Below are 17,372 nucleotides of genomic sequence, written 5' to 3' on the forward strand. Positions count from 1 at the left end.
GGTTTTGCCACTATGGCCAGAGAGGAGCCTTGTGCTTCCAGACACTGCAGAATCTACGTCTCTTCTCCTCGTAGAGGAGGTGGGTTGGGATTTAGCCAGTAGTGCCAGAGAAGAGCCTTGTGCTCCCAGTTGCTTGGAGAGTCTCCATCATGGAAGGCCATCTTTGCTCACTTCTTAGTCCATTTTGACCCATTACCTTTTAGGCTTAGGGCCTTGTCACTAAAATCTTATCCTTCAGACTCTCCTGTCAGGGACTACTCTGTATGAAGATCAGTCTAAGCCTTGTCTCTTGTCCTGTGTCTCAGTTACCACTTAGGTTTTTTCTATCTCGACTTTGGTCTTCTCTCTGGTTCTCATGCCACAAGTTACCCACTGTATGCGGCCTTAGTGACCTACAGACTATACATCTGTATCTTTTAACTGTCTAGAAGGAAAGGTCTCTATCCCTATCAGCTAGCCCCTCCCACTGCTTCTGACCCTTTTCACTATCTGTTACTGGGCAGAACTAAACTCCTTGACAAGACAGTGCACAACATCTTACATAAAAAATTATAATATGTTACATTACTACAGATAGCCTTGGTGTACATTAGAATACATTATCTTACATCACAGTTCATACACTTCGATTTACAAAAGACCCCTATCATAATTCACATTACACTACATGACAATACAATAACGGTAATTGGTGTGTACATGAAAAGGAAGGCGACATCACGCAGTCCACCTCCTTACACTCACACCTACAAAGGGACCAACAATTAAATTTACCAGCTCTCTGTTATATATCTATCTATCTATAACCAGTGCTTTTGTGCGGCGGTACGTGCCGGTACGGCGTACCGAATAATCTGAAGAGCACTGACGGCCAGCACCTCTGGCTCTGTCCACATGGCTAATTTGTAAACTATACAAATTAGCCATGTGTGGAGCGGAGGCACAAGCAGAGCAGCTACTGGAGCTGCAAGACCTGCGATGATGTCACGTACATGTGACTCGGGTGGGTGGAGCCATGGAGTTTTGCCCAGCGGGAAAGAAGCTGGAGAAGAAGGAGGAGTGCAGGGTATATGAGAGAGTGGTGCAGAGGGCAGCAGGCTGTGCAGGGGGAAGAAGGATGCAGGGGAGATAGAGTGAGATCAGGGGTATGGAGAATTGAGAGACTAGGGGAATGGAGGATGGAGAGATCAGGAGGATGGAGAGATCAGGGGGATCAAGGATGGAAGGAGCAGGGGGATGGAGGATGTAGGGAACAGGGGGGATGGAGAATGGAGGGAGCAGGGTTCATTGAGTTTCGTTTCGTCAAACTTGTCTTAGATGGATAAAATAATGCACTATTTCTCGGTCGGTGCTGCTCCGGCACACGAAAGACCCCGAACAGACGTGGAGACAGAAACAAATCAGGTGATAGAGCAGATCATGGCCACCGGTTCCTCAACTATCGAACCTGCATCAGCTAGTGTTAATGATCCTGATGAATTTGGTTGAAATTTGGCGTTTCTTATAGAATACAGCCTATGTAAGTCGAAAACCATATTTTGCAAGTGGAAAAAAAACGATTATACAGTATTAGTCATTTTTTATTTTTCTTTTGAAATCTGAATTACATAGTTTTTGATTGAAATTAGCGTACAGACTACAAAACTAAATAATGAGAAACAGGGCCGCACCGTCCATTGGACAAGTTGAGCAGTTTGCTCAGGTGGCACTATATTCAGGAGGGCAGCAATGCGGCCGGGAGGCGGAGCTGTATGGGGACTGCCGTTTTCCGCCGCCCAGTGCCTCAACAGGTAAACTATGCACAGGATCTCCCGGCCGCCCGACAGCACGACAGCACCCCCTCCCCGCTCCTCAATCTCGGCCGCCGGCTGACAGATCCCCCCCCCCGCTCCTCAATCATGGCCTCCGGCGCCTGACAGCGCCCCCCCCCCTTACCGATCCTCGCCTCAGAGATGCGTACCGGCAAATATTTTTTTACAAAAAAAGCGCTGTCTATAACACATAAGCAGCTGCACTCTGAGACTCCAAGGTATGCAAACATTGAATATAGGAATTTGAACATGCATGGTAGGGGACAGTTCCTCCATCACCGCAAAGGGAGATGAGTGCAGTGCAGGACACCGGTAAGGGTGTTACAGCATAGTCAGTCTTCCATATATTATAATGCACCCACATAGTCATCCACATATTATAATGGACTCTAATAGTTCTCCATATTTTATAATGTAAAAATCGAGACACTTAGCTAGGCATTTAGGTAGGGTCCCAGCATTAGAGATACGCCTTGATGCTGGTTGCTGGGCTCACATAAAACTGTCCTTTTTTATGCGCTAAGTGTCTCAATTTTTAAATTTACTTACTTAGCAGTAATGCATATCCAGATTCCTATATTCAATGTTTGCATATTTTGGCGTCTCGGAGTGCAGCTTTATATTTGTTAGAGTATATTTCATTTTCAGTTTGAACCTGTTCACATTTGTTTGTTAGGAAGTGCCAGTAGTGGGGGAAAGAGAGTATTTATTTATTTTTATTTTTAAGACAGTGAGTACACTGGTGGGGGGAGTATGGGGGGAGTATTACAGCATATGGAGGACTGTCAAAGGGCATTATAATATATGGAGGCCTGACTATGGTGTGCTGTAACACCCTTACTGCTGTAACCGCACTGTCCTGCTCCCCTCCCCTGGCAGAACTCTCACCTTCCCGACCGCTCAGTGGGGTTTGCACACACTTCACAGGCCTCCTGCTATGGCTTTTAGGGTGTGCACATGTACCTTGTCTTAAAGGGCCAGTACACCCTAATCCGGAAGTGCCTCTCAGCCTATTGCTGAGAGGCATCAGGTACTTAAGGCACCTTTCCTTTAAGGGAGGTGCCTCGGCAATGTGGTTTATACTTTGCTAGGTTTCAGATCCCTAATTGCTGCTGCTGTTTAGTGATGTGTTCCCCATTACTAATACCGTTTATGTTCCAGTACCTGATACATCTGCTGCTGCTGTTGCATTGTACCAGTCAGCCAAGTATGCTATATCAGCTGCTGCTGCCTTGTTCCCTGTCAGCCAAGTCTGCTATACCGGCAACTGCTGCATTGTATCTTATTGGTCAAGCCTGCTGCACCAGTTGCTGCTGCATTGTTTCATATCGGCCAAGCCTGCTGCATCCGCCATCCCGGCTGCTCCTACCATATTCCCACAATGAGTATTTAGTGAGGTTTTTTTTTATCTCAGTATTCAAGTCAAAACCAGGAGTGGAACAATCAGAGGGCAAGTATAATAGAAACACGGGCAACACTTGTACATTTTTTACCAACTCCTGGTTTTGGCTACAAATACTGAGGTAAAAAACTCACCAAATACTCAGCGCAAATTGACCTTAGGCCGCATGCACATGTTGAGTACAAAAAAAGCACGGTGGGCAGGAGATTTCTATAAATCCTATCCACTTTGCTGTAGGTATAAGATGCTGCATTTCATCAAAAACTCACCAAAAACTCATTGTGGGCAGACAGTCTAAAGGCCGCTTTACACGCTGCGATACCCACCCCCATCATTTGTTCGTCACAGGCAAATAGCTGCCCGTGGCGCACAAAATCGCGCAGACCCGTCACACTACTTACCTGCCTAGCGACGTCGCTGTGACCGGTGATCTGCCTCCTTTCTAAGAAAGGCTGCAGCATAGCCAATCAACAAGCTTCACTGAATGCGAAAGATGACTGTACGGTATTGTAGCGCCCCACAGGGCTGGTGTTTTAACCTACTTGTCGCTGGAACGGGGATGCAGATCCTCTGCACCATCACTGGGTGGCTTGGCCTAGTCCTGTTGCCCCGAGGTGTACAGGAAGGGAAGGATGGCGGTGGATGGGAGGCAGGAATGGAGGATGAGGGTGGCAGTTGAAGGTGGAGGATGAGGGTGACGGTAAGGAAAGTCTATATGGATGATCGTGACACCACCTGGGGTACGTGGCCAGGCTGCAGGGTCTCCTGCCGGGGCAGATGTTGGGGTAAAGCTGGGATGGTGTCACTCCCCACAGGAGGCACGGGATTACCCCGGGGAGGATGATGGAGGACGATGGTGGTGGTAGTCCCCATTGGCGCCTCAGCACTGGTCGGCGGCGCCGGTTAAAGGAGAGGCAGAGGCAGGGGCTGTGGTTCCAAGTTTATTTACTCACAGGTTGTTCAAGCGCTGCCTCAGAGTGCCGACCTCTGCCACGATGGGCTCCAGCTGATCCCGAATCCGTCAGCGGTCACCGCCGGTGTCCCTGAAAGTCTGTTAGTGAAGTGTCCCTCAGCTGCTATCCAGAACCCGGGCTGAGCCTCCTGCTGCAAGCCGTGGGCTCACGAAGAGAGAGAGAGACACCAACTCCAGTTGTCAGTGCTAGGTGTTATCCCAAGCTGTGCTCAGGAAGGTCTGGAAGGTTCTTCCTCTAGTGTGTTAGTTACGCCTACTTCTACCTCATGTGGTGCCCGCCCCCATTGGTTGTCCGAGTGACTGGAGAAGTCCCATGCTTCGTGATGGCTAACTTTCCTGTCTGCCCTAGTCCAACCACCCTGTGAATGAGCACCTTTATTGTTGTATTAGTGTTTTGTGTAGGCACCGGCAAGTTAACCCCATCCTGACCGTGGATAGATATTACCCCATAAAAGTGGTGTAATTCCCTGTGGCGCCTGAAGCCCAGGGGTGCCACACTATTGTGAACAATAAAGATAAAAAAAAAATAAAGAAAAGAAATGGGCTCCCACCTATCTTTGATGTTGTCTGCAGCCTTCTAGCCCTTACTACGACCATTTTACAGTACAGAATTTCAGGTCTCCATTCACTTATTTGGGGTTCAGGGTCTATGCTGAAGATTGGAACAAGTCCGGGTCCCAAACCAAACTTTTAACTAACGTCTGGCTGAGCCCGGTGAATCCAAACTGCCATGGGTCCGCTTATCTCTATTCAGTATTTATAAGCCAAAACCAGGAGTGGGTGATAAATACAGAAATGCTGACATGTTTCTATTATACTTTTCCTCTGATTGTTCCACTCCTTGTTTTGACTCTAGAAGGCCTTGATGGTCTTGAGATTTCAGTGTACCCTGCAAAAATTCATGACACCCTGTGCTAGATACAGCAAAGCAGCCTGATAGCATAACCAAGCCTCCACCATGAATTACAGTGGGTACAATGTTTTTTTCTTTGTATCCTTCATTTTTGCATCTGTGAACATAGAGCTGATGTGCTTCTCCAAAAAGTTTCAGCTTTTCAGCCCAATCAGCCATTACCTTGAGAAGTTCTGGCTGTCTATTTATGCTGTGCTAATCCTTCAGCTGGGCAACTCGGGCATTGCCCCAAAAACCTTTAATAGCAGAGAATGTCCAGGACAGGTTTGACTTCCTCCCCTGCTGCTCTCAAAGGCAAAAGATGTTTGCTAGGTGGAATATATGTCCCATTATTATTATTATTATTATTATTATTGTTATATCGCCATTAATTCCATGGCGCTTTACAAGTGAAAAGGTTATACATAAAAACAAGTACAACAATCATGAACATTACAAAAACAGACTGGTATAGGAGGAGAGAGGACCCTGCCCAGGCTTACAGTCTATAGGGGATGGGTGAGGGTACAATAGGTGAGGACAGAGGAGGTTGCGCAGTTGTGTAATGGACTGAGGGTTATTGTCGGTTGTAGGTTTGTAAGAAAAGGTGGGTATTTAGGTTCCTTTTGATGCTTTCCACAGTAGGCGAGAGTCTGATATGCTGGGGTAGAACATCCCAGAGTATGGGGGAGGCACGGGAGAAATCTTGTATGCGACTGTGGGAACAGGAGATCAGATGAGAGGTGAGAAGGAGATCTTGTGAGGTTCTGAGGTTGTGTGCAGGTAGGTACCGGGAGACTAGGTCACAGATGTATGGAGGAGACAGGTGGTGGATGGCTTTGTATGTCATGGATAGTGTTTTGAATTGGAGTCTTTGGGCAATGGGAAGCCAGTGAAGGGATTAGCAGAGTGGTGAGGCTGGGGAATAGCAAGGGGAGAGGTGGATTAAGCGGGCTGCAGAGTTTAGGATAGATTGGAAGGATGTAAGAGTGTTGTAAGGGAGGCCAGAGAGCAGGAGGTTGCACTGTACCCTGTACTGCGTCACAGGACACAAAGAAAAAGTGAGATTTCTAAAATATTAGTGCTTTTGCATTTTGTCTTTTATTTTTCCTAGTAAAACCTATTTAAATGTATCAGGTATCAGTAAAATTGCTATATATGTTTGTCGCACTTTCATGCCTGCATGACCAGGCTATTTCTCATTTTTTTCATTTTCACTTTTTTCCTTCCCTCCTTCCAAGTGCCATAACTTTTTTTTCTATACCTCCCTCTACATAATGGTATGAGGGATTATTTTTTGCTGGATATATATATATATATATATATATATATATATATATATATATATATATATATATATATATATATATATATATATATACATATATATTATATTAATAATAATAATATGATATATATATATATAATGTATTAAAAGTTAATTTTATATATGTTATCTCATTAACTAATTTTTTCATAGTTAATTTTTCTTTTTTATTTTATTTTTTTATATTTCTTATTCCTTATAAACCATGGATGTTTCACTTTTTGGTTGAGCTTATATCATTTTTTTCACTTTAAATAACACTCACATATCATTATTAATATATTGCCTCCAGATAAGAACAATCTTGTTTCTTCCTTTTTTTTTTTCTTTTCCTGTATTTTTCAAAGAGGTGCACGCCACTGAATTCTAAGATCACGGACATTAGTATAGGTGGTTTGCGAGTTCTAATCACTATATAAATATACAATTTTTTTTTCCATTTTCTTTTTTTGTTTTATTTCACAAAATTTTACATTTATATTTTCACATTTTAATATGCCTTATGTTTATTGTTAATGTATGACTTTTTATCTATACATATCAATGTTTATATTTGTACTTTTTAGACAATGCTGCATTATTGTATTGGTTGTTACCCGCTCATTTTTTGTATCTTCAGTGGGCGGTCCTCTATCTGTATCGTAGGTATATGTATCTGTCGGCTGTATCCATGGACACTCTTTGTTGATTTTCTTGGTCCTGATGAAGGGGACTTGATCCCAGAAACGCGTCCAACTATAGAATAAAAATATACAATTAATCAACAATTCTTTTCATTGGAGGTAGCATGGCATGATACCCTATCTTCTCTCCAGCACCTCATATGTGTGAAAGTAAAGCAGCTTTTCTCCAGATCTCAGCTGTGTAGCTGTGATCTGGAGAAATGGAAAAGCGATCAGACTGCTGATCATTCGGTATAGTCCCCTAAGGTGACTAGTTAAATAAAAAAAAATTAAAAAAAGTTTAAAAAAAATAAATAAAAGTTCAAATCACCTGCCATTCCGCCCATTGAAAATTAAAGAGTTAAAAACCGAAAAAGTATACACATATTTGATATCGCCGCATTCAGAAACGTGTGATCTATCAAAATATAAAATAAATTATTGTGATAGGAAACGGTGTAGCGATAAAAAAAATCCAAACACCAAAATTACTTTTTTTGGTCGCCACAAATTTTGCTCAAAATTTGCGCAAAATGCAATAACAGGCGATCGAAATAGAGCATCTGCGCAAAAATGTTACCATTAAAAAAGTCAGCTCGAGATGCAAAAAATAAGCCATCACTGAGCCATAGATCCCGAAAAATGATAACGATATCGGTTTCGGAAAATGGCGCAAAAAATGCACCACTTTTTATTGATCTGATAGGTAAAGAGCGTAACAAGAAAAAAAATTAAAACTCCAGAATTGCAGCTTTTCGGTTGCGGCAACAATAGAAAAAATTTAATAACAGGCAATCAAAATATCATATATACCCCCAAAATAATATTAATAAAAACATCAGCTCTGGGCACAAAAAAGAAGCCCTCATACAGCTCCATATGCCAAAAATAGGAAATGCTACAGCTTTTGGAAAGCTGCGACAGGAGCAAGATTTTTTCAACATTTTAGAATTATTTTTTTTATCTCCTAAATAAAACAAAAACTATATATGATTAGCATAATGTATTCGTACTAACCTAGAGAATCATACTGTGACGCCCTGGACAAGCCAGGTAGTCACAGATAGAGCCCCGCACAACACCAGTCCCCTCACTAGGTAACACCAGCCAACCACATAACACCCTAGTCACCTCGCTCAGGGCTGGATCAACACACCAGGGGGCGGAGCCAGGTGGTTAGCCATGCCCACCAAGGAGTTCAGAGAACCTGAGGGAGGAAAAACAAAAACAGTTCACAAGGAGTTGGTTCTGAGAGTGGAGTGGAGGAGGTCAGGCCTGTAACAGACTGACAAGTGCCAGGGTTGGAGCCTGGGCACCTTTGGCTAGGAGACTTACGAAGGCCTTTGTCTGCAGGAGCCAGGAAGATGGCTCGGTGGAACCGTGGTGAAACGGGACAAGGCAGTGGCCCGCCGGTACCGACCCGGGGAACCGACTCGGAAGCCAGAGCACAAGAGGGGGTACTCAGACCCTGAAACGAGGTCTAAAAACTACTGGACTGAGTTAATTAACTGATTGCGTTCTGGACTTTAGGTCCTTTCCCACCCAAAGTCCCTCATAGAAGACAACAGCCCAACGAGGGGGATAGAAAGCCACCGCCAAGGCTCAGAGATCCCACGGGCCAACGAGTTCTTCCGACATCTACAAGCCGGGGAGCGGACTCCTCGGCACACTTGGAATTTTGTTTCCACTTACCATTACATCATATCTGATAAAATGAATGGTGTCATTCAAAAGTACAACTCCTCCCGCAAAAAAAAACAAGCCCTCATATGGCTGTATTGACCAAAAAAATGAAAAAGTTATGGCTCTTGGAGTAATCGGAGGAAAAGAACGAAAGTGCAAACATGAAAAATTGACCACTCCTTAAAGGGTTAAACAAAATGATCAAGATCCATGTAAGAAAATGTATTGCTCTGTTTTTTTTGTGTTTTTTTTTGTCCTTTTCGGAGTCTTGCCAAGAGTTTAATTAGAGACTGAAGCAAAATAAGTCAGATACAGACTGACTCCAGTAAGTCATAGAATTTATAAGTGTTGATAATTAGAAAGGACGGTTTGGAATGATTTCTAATAACCTCCTTCCTGAAATACAAAGCACAATACAATGCTCCGCTGCGGAGACGTCTTCCTGCTGATAATTTTATATTGTTTTCTGTAACTTAGAAATTCATTTTGGTGTAGAGATTCATTATCGGAGTGTGCAGGGTGGACGGTGTTCCTTCCAGGTTACTTCTGTATTTATACAAATTCGTAGTTTTTGAAAGTTTAAACCAAACATTCTTTGAAATCAGTTATAATAAAAACCCATTTATCACTTTCCCAAAAGTCTCCAAAAATATAACTCAATTTCTTTGAAGTTAATTGTATAAAACAGGTGACAAAAAGCAATCACTGAGAAGGCTATATCATCAGAAAATAATGGGACCAAATGAACTTGTTTTTATTTTTTTTGTAGTCTTTTCAGAAGTCTCACTATCATTACATGAAAGAAATGCTAAGTCCAGGTATAGTATGCTTGAAAAAAATTTTTTCTTTATTTTTCACCAATTATTGTACTGCCCGCCCAAAGTTTCGGCTCACGCAGGAGCCTTCATCAGGGGTCAAGAGCACTAAGAAAGGGAATATGGTATACAAGGAAAAAACAAACAGAAACAATATTTACAAAATGCATCATGACATTACATCAAAGAAATTAAAAGGAAAAAAACCTGTTGAGGACTATGGGAAAGATATGAAACTATTGTCGTGGTGTGAAGGTTGCTTCCCTCCACGTAGTTACCATACTACCATGCCACTCTAGGCTTGTCCCTGGTGCTCTCACCTTTATCCAAAGTGCTCTTAGGTATGTTCCTACCCAAAGTGCTCTTAGCAACACTGACGTCATTTTGACAACCTACTTGTCATACTACATATGACTGATAATCGTAGTATACATGACATTGTCCCATTGCTTTCACCTTATATCCCAAACTACCGTGTGAGCCCCTTCACATCATCTGCAACCCACCCCCTTTTCGGGTTTACCTTGTCTACCTTTTCGGTAGCAACCATTTCCTCCTGTTGGATTAACCCATTAGCTGACTACACTAAGTCCTGCTGTACCTACATGATTTCTCACCATTACCAATTTCTCGGGTATGTTCTCCAGTAATTCTCTTGCTTCCTGACTACTCCACACTTTCCAGTTCCTCTCCTTTCCCTGTTTCCTTCTCCCTCTCTCTATATTTCCTCAGGTCCCTTCTTGTACCTTTTCATTCTCTTCTTCTTTCCCTTGTTCTCTCCCCCCCCTCTTCTTCACCCTTCATATTCACAGGATTTTCTTTCCTTCTCACTTAGCGGTTAGATCCTTTTAGGTCAACCTTCACACCACGACAATAGTTTCATATCTTTCCCATAGTCCTCAACAGGTTTTTTTCCTTTTAATTTCTTTGATGTAATGTCATGATGCATTTTGTAAATATTGTTTCTGTTTGTTTTTTCCTTGTATACCATATTCCCTTTCTTAGTGCTCTTGACCCCTGATGAAGGCTCCTGCGTGAGCCGAAACTTTGGGCGGGCAGTACAATAATTGGTGAAAAATAAAGAAAAAATTTTTTTCAAGCATACTATACCTGGACTTACCATTTCTTTCATATACTGTGTGCCGGGATTACCCCTCTCGATTGAATAATTTTTTTCCCCGAGCACCAGGACTATAGCAGTGAGCACAATTTATTCTCTACTGTCACTATCATTACAGACATAATTTGTAACAGTCATCACTCCTGAGGAAGCGGTGTGAAACGTGCGTTGGAGTGGCTGGCGGGGGAGCGGTGCTACACCATTAGTATGGCAGCAGGTCTGGTATTTGATAATTGAGCAGTTCATTATAGTGAGGCATTTATGGATGCGGTTACATTTGGTATTTTACCATTTTGAGGATACTACAAACTACATCTGTGCTCCAGTGCCTTCATTAACTATAATATGTATTATTGCTATCTGCAGTTTGTATAGCCAGAACTCAGCAATTTAATTTGCAGTGATTTTGTATGGTATATGCTCTGGTATTTATGGTGTATGACTTGCTCCCCTAGCCTTCGGATTTATTTTATTATACATTTTTATATTGTTTGTGTCTATATGTATTTTAACATACCATCAACAAAAAAACGTTTTTTAATGAGTTTTTAGCTTTATTGGGATATTTTGTAATAATAATTTGTAATAGGGCAAGCAAATAACATAGTTACTTCCAGGAGCCGCCGGCTTTCAGTCACAGGGCGTGCACCGAGCAGTAGCTTTAAACACTCCATGGCTCTTTGATTGACAGCTTGCTTTGCAGGGAATCTACTGTATGCACAGCGAGCTGTCAATCCAAGTACCAGGCAATGATGACTGTAATTGCTATGTGATCAAAGAAAAAGACTGATAGCACATCCTACCTTTCTAAAGTGAACAGGTGGAAACTGAACATGAAACATAGTAACAAACAGGAAACAGTTGCACTAAGATATGTGTAACAATGAATATGAGAATATATACATGCATTACTGTCATGAAAAAAACGGAAAAATGTAGATACTTAGTACACAAGAATGGCCAGTTTTATGTGAGCCCAACAGCCAACGGCAAGGCAATCACTTTTTGTTGAGTTCCTATCAAACTAATGCCTCTCTTTGGGTTAAAAACCCCCCACAATTTATGGGTGGACAGGAACCTGCAAATAGAGAATTAAAATAGCCTGAGGCTGAAGAGCAGAAGTTTTTTTAACCAAAACAGAGGCCTTAGTTTGATAGGGACCCAAAAAAAAGAAGTCACCTTACCGTTGGCTGTTGGCTCATATAAAACTGGCCATTTTTCTGTGTTATCTAAATTTTTCCATTTTTCATAGCAGTAATGCATGTCTATATTCCCATATTCATTGTTACACATACAATTCATTCTTACACACATTATTTAACTTCTTGGATGGGGTATTGAGCAGTTTGAGGGGAGCAGTTTTTAGAATGGTGTCACTTTTGGGTATTTTCTGTCACATAGCCCTCTCAAAGTCACTTCAAATGTGATGTGGTCCCTAAAAAAATGTTTTTGTAAATCTTGTGGAAAAATTTGAAATTGCTGGTAATCTTTTAACTTCCTAACAAAAAAAGGATGTTTCATAAATGGCACTTATGTAAAGTAGACATGTCGGATATATTGTTTATTATTTTGCGTAACCTAAGGGGTACTTTGCACACTACGACATCGCAAGTCAATGATAGCGATGCCGAGCGCGATAGTCCCCGCCCCGTCGCAGCTGCGATATCTTGTGATAGCTGCCGTAGTGAACATTATCGCTACAGCAGCTTCACACGCACTTACCTGCCCTGCGACGTCGCTCTGGCCAGCGAACCGCCTCCTTCCTAAGGGGGCGAGTTATGCGGCATCACTGTGACGTCACATGGCAGGCAGCCAATAGAAGCGGAGGGGCGGAGATGAGCGGGACGTAAACATCCCGCCCACCTCCGTCCTTCCACATAGCCAGCGTAAGCCGCGAGACGCAGGTAAGGATATGTTCCTCGCTCCTGCGGCTTCATACACAGCGATGTGTGCTGCCGCAGGAACAAGGAACAACATCGTACCTGTCGCTGCCGCGAAATTATGGAAATGACCGACACTACACCGATGATGCGATTTCGACGCTTTTGCGCTCGTTAATCGTATCAAAAACGATTTACACACTACGATATCGTCTGCGACGCCGGATGTGCGTCACTTTCGCCGTAGTGTGCAAAGTACCCCTAACTCTCAGATTTAAAGCATTTTGAAAATTGCTATATTTTCACCAAATTTCTGATATTTTCACAAATAAGCAAAAATCTTGTCCTAAACGTAAAAATAACATGAAGTACAACATGTCTCGAAAAAACAGTGTCAGAATCACAGGAATCCATTGAAGCGTTCCAAAGTTATTACCCCGTAAGGTGACACTGGTCGGAATCGACAAAATTGGCCTGGTCGGGAAGGTGAAAACAGGCTGGTGGGTGAAGGGGTTAAAAAAAAAAACCCTATAAAAATGAACCTAAATACCTGATTTAAACAACAAGTCATGTTCTCCTGACATAATCCTTTTAACAAATGCAGCGCGTTTAAATGCAATCAACATGGCGATGGGAAAAAACATAATTTTAAAGTGAAAGCAATAAAATGCAAAACTCTGGCATCAAGTAGTAGAAAATACGTCTAAACTGGGCAGCTGAAGAGGAATATCATGATAACACTTGTAATTTGCAAAACCGAAGCTCCTAACACAGTATAGTCTATGGGCATGTGCAAACCAATGACTGCAATGCATAAGCAAATTTACACAAAGGTGCAGCAGCACTTGGTATGGCACCAAAATATACACAAGGATTGGATTTCTGAATCATTTTTGCAAACTTACTTTTGACATTTATTATATTTTTATATTTGTTTTTTTAGTGTGCCTTTTCATTAACCCCTTCACGACCGGCCGATTTTGCGTTTTCCGTTTTTTTTTTCTCACCATTCTTCTTTCGAGAGACGTAACATTTTTTTATTTTTCAGTCAATATGGTCAATGCGATGGCTCGTTTTTTTTGCGGAACGAGCTGTACTTTTAAATGAATCCAAGAGTTTTACCATATAATGTACTGGGAAAATGGCCAAAAAAATCCAAATACGGAAAACATGCAAAAAAAGTGTGCTTGCACTATAGTTTTTGAGATATTTTGTTCACAGTGTCCACTATATTGTAACACTGATGTGTATGTGTGAAGCCTTAGTTCGATGGAAGTTCGTGGACACCAAACATGAATAAGTTTATATTGATCTAAGGGGTTAAAAAAAAATTAGACGCATGTCTGAAAAAAGTGGTGCACGTTTTGCGTCATTTTTCACGACCCACAGTGTTCTCATTTTTCGGGATCTATGGCTCAGTGACAGATTATTTTTTGCTTCTCGAGCTGATGTTTTTAACTGAAACATTTTTGTGCAGATGCTACGTTTTGATCGCCTGTTATTGCATTTTGCGCAAAATTTGTGGTGACCAAAAAACGTTATTTTGGCATTTGGAATTTTTTTGCCACTACGTTGTTTACCGATCAGATTAATTGATTTTATATTTTGATAGGTTGTTTCTGAACGCGGCAATACCAAATGTGTGTATATTTTTTATTTTTTTAACCCTTTAGTTTTCAATGGGGCAAAAGCGGGTGCGTGTGGCACGTCTCTCACTGACAATCGCAGCATGCTGTGACTTTTCACTCATCCCGAATCTGGATGAGAAAAAAGCTGACCATCTGCTCTCCCTCACTGAATAACATTGGTCCAAATGCAATGCGAGATTTTCGCATCCGAGTCACACACTTGTGTGAACGTAAACTTAGAAAACAAAAAATCACAGATCTGCACTGCCCGATAGTATAACAGTGGTTGAGTCCTATCCTATCTCTTAGGCCCCCTTCACATGCACGTGTCTCCGGTACGTGCTAGGTCCATGCCCGCATGTACCGGAGACACGGGCACACGTAAACCCATTAAAATCAATGGGTTTATGTGCATGCACGTGTGCAGCCATTGGCCCATGCCTCCGTGTGGATCAGGCGTGTGTCCGTATGCTCCACACGGATGCATGTCCGTTTTTCTCCGGCAGCACAGGTGTCACACGGCTCGCACTCATACCACACGGATGTAGTGTGGATGAGGTCCCGTGTGACATGCGCCGGAGAAACACACGTGTCAGTGTGTAACCCAGGGATAGGGGTACTCAGATCCGAGCCAAGGGTCACTTCAGTAAGTATCACGGTGGCGCGACCCGGTCTGAGATTCCAGGCTCCACAATAAAAGGGGGATTAAGTAGGGGAAATTGTCCGTGACGCCACCCGTGGTGTGCGGTGAGGTAACGGAGCACCGCCACTGCCGGTTAATGGATCCCGGGGATGGTGGTGGGCAGCAAGGTGGTGATTTCCCTCCACGGGTAGGGTGTTGGTGTCCCGGGACCCCGGTAAGGTGGGGCAGGGAGGAGATGGAGACCGTCTGAGAGCTGTGCGCCCGGTTGGACTGGGGGATGTTGTTACTCACAGTTCGCTTTGCAAGGAAATTCACACAGAGTCAGGAATTAACCAGAAATTGCCAGTGTCCGTAGCCTTCGGTACGGAGGGTGTTGAAGTCCCACACATGGTGCAGCAGCCCCTGTTCTTTCCCTGCAGCCAGGTGCCTCTTTCTCCACTCTTTCTCTTTCTTTCCTCCTCAGCCGGGAACGAGGAGTCCACTCCCCTGCAGTGATCCGGGATCTCTTTCGATACCGGCGGGCCACTACCCTGCCCCGGTCACCTCAAGTTCCTTCCTCACTAACAGCCTGTCCCAGCCCTTTTGGAGCAGGCTTCTGTAGCAGCCCGGGAGCTACAACTCCGTGCTCTTCTCCTCTCCCTCTCCCCAGATACTCTGCTCCAGCCCCTCCCCTGCTGCTCTCTTTTGCTCTACACTGGGGGGGAGGGGTGTCTGTCCTGCTGCACTGGTGTGGGATCAGTTTACCAAGAAGGAGAATGACCTGCTCTTTGCTGGATTTCTGCAGGTCTGTGACACCCTGGTTTTGCCAGGGCATCACACACCCCCTTGGTAAAACACAGCCCGTCCTCGGACTGTCTGGGCACCGACATTTATTGTAACGGGAAAAAGAAAGTGCACACATTACAACTATACATCTTCCTACATCGGGAGGTATGTTTACTAAAACTTTAAACTGTTCTGCCACCCCACACCTGTGGTGCAGATGGCCTCCTCCTGAACTTGAGGACGTTCAACAGGGGTGACAGTCCATTTAACAATCAACTTTTTAACTTGTGGGTAGCCGTCCATGCTCCGCTACCGCTGCTGCTGCCGCCACTCCCAGTACGGGGCACGGGTTCCATGCTCTGCCTCCTGCTCAGGAGCCAGGCCCACTCGGATGCCCTGGGCGCCGGCTTCAACCGGCCTCACTAACTGCCGAGAGCCCCATTACTCAGTGGCCTGCTCCTCCTCTCTGCAGGTGCATTCCGGCTGCTCCACAGCCAGGACAGGGTACCTGGGAGCGGCAGGTGCTGCATCTGAGGCAGGCTTCCAATCGGGTGCCACCTCCGTTGCGGCTGGGCGGACTGCCGGAGCCGACATCATCACCGTTGTTGCTGGGCGGACTGACGGAGCCGGGTAAGATGTCATCGGGGTTTGCGGCTCGCTTGTCCAGGAACGGAATTAGGCAAAGTCCTGGCGTTCCTGCCTTTATAGTCCTGGTCACATGAACTGCAGTTCCTTCCTACTGCTCACCCTTGGTACTCGGGAGCAGTCCTTCTAGCAACTTTTAAAGTTTTCCTTTCGCTTCCGATCCTCCGGAGCTTTGCTTTCGCCTGCGTTTTCAGGGGGCGGAGCCTCTTTTTCGTGCCTGCTGCTTGGGGAAGAAGGCGCCAAGCTGTTGTTTTTGGCGCCTAAAATGGCGGCCTTCGGGATTTTCCACAGCGGGACGCCGCTGACAGATGGGACAAGGCGCACTTCCACCGGTAAGTGGATGGGTTCGATCCTGTTCGTGACGCCAAGTTGTCGCAGGTGGGGAGGACGCCGCTGCGCTGCGCTCGCTAATGCTCGGGTCCGGCGCTGCTGCGACTGCTGCTCGGTGGCTCGAGCGGTGGGCCGGATCTGGGGACTCGAGTGGCGCTCCTCGCCCGTGAGTGAAAAGGGTGGTTGGTATGAGAGGATTTAGTCCGTGACGCCACCCATGGGTTGTGGTGAAGATGGGCACCACCACTGCTGGTGACGGGGATCCCGGGAGCGATGATAGGGAGCAGCTGGGATGTTGTTTTCCCCCTCAGTGGGTAGGGGTCGGTGGTCCCGGGGCCCGGTGGTGAGACGGGGAGGCAGAGTTGGTGAGGTGCAGGATTGCAGGGGCAGCGTGGCGCGGTGCCGGATGGCACAGGCGTACTCACTCAGCAAGAGATGCACAAAGTCCTCGGTAAACCAAACGGCTGGATGGACGGGTCCCGCAGCCGGCTGCTGTGTCTCTCCCCAGACAGGTGATGGCGGCTGTCTTTCCCTGCTCCTTAGTGTAGTGTCTTGACTACGATGGGTTCCCAACGGTAGTCCGCTCCCCGGTGTAAGGGTGCCGGAGGAGCCCGTTTGCCCGCAGGCGCTAGCCCTTGGGTCTCTAGCCTTAGGCGGTAGCTGTTTACCCTCACGGTGTGGGCGGTTGCCTTTTAACGGGTCTTTGGCTGTTAGGAAACCCCTGGGGTTCCTGTCACACTCGTATTTGACTGTTGACGGCGGCTCCAAGCCTAGCCGGGGTCCGATGGTCCTGCCT

At 44.8% G+C, this 17,372-nt stretch overlaps 1 long non-coding RNA gene across 1 annotated transcript in view; it reads right to left on the reverse strand.

The window, feature by feature from the left end:
• Window positions 1-6,908: 6,908 nt before the first annotated feature.
• LOC142288097 (uncharacterized) overlaps window positions 6,909-17,372 on the reverse strand; it is an 89,700-nt gene continuing 79,236 nt past the window's right edge. Inside the window, exon 3 of the long non-coding RNA XR_012748976.1 lies at window positions 6,909-7,140. This is a non-coding gene — a long non-coding RNA (uncharacterized LOC142288097). The remainder of the gene's footprint in view (window positions 7,141-17,372) is intronic.

The sequence above is a fragment of the Anomaloglossus baeobatrachus genome, chromosome 1 (genome assembly GCF_048569485.1).
Source record: "Anomaloglossus baeobatrachus isolate aAnoBae1 chromosome 1, aAnoBae1.hap1, whole genome shotgun sequence".
Taxonomy (NCBI): Eukaryota; Metazoa; Chordata; class Amphibia; order Anura; family Aromobatidae; genus Anomaloglossus; species Anomaloglossus baeobatrachus.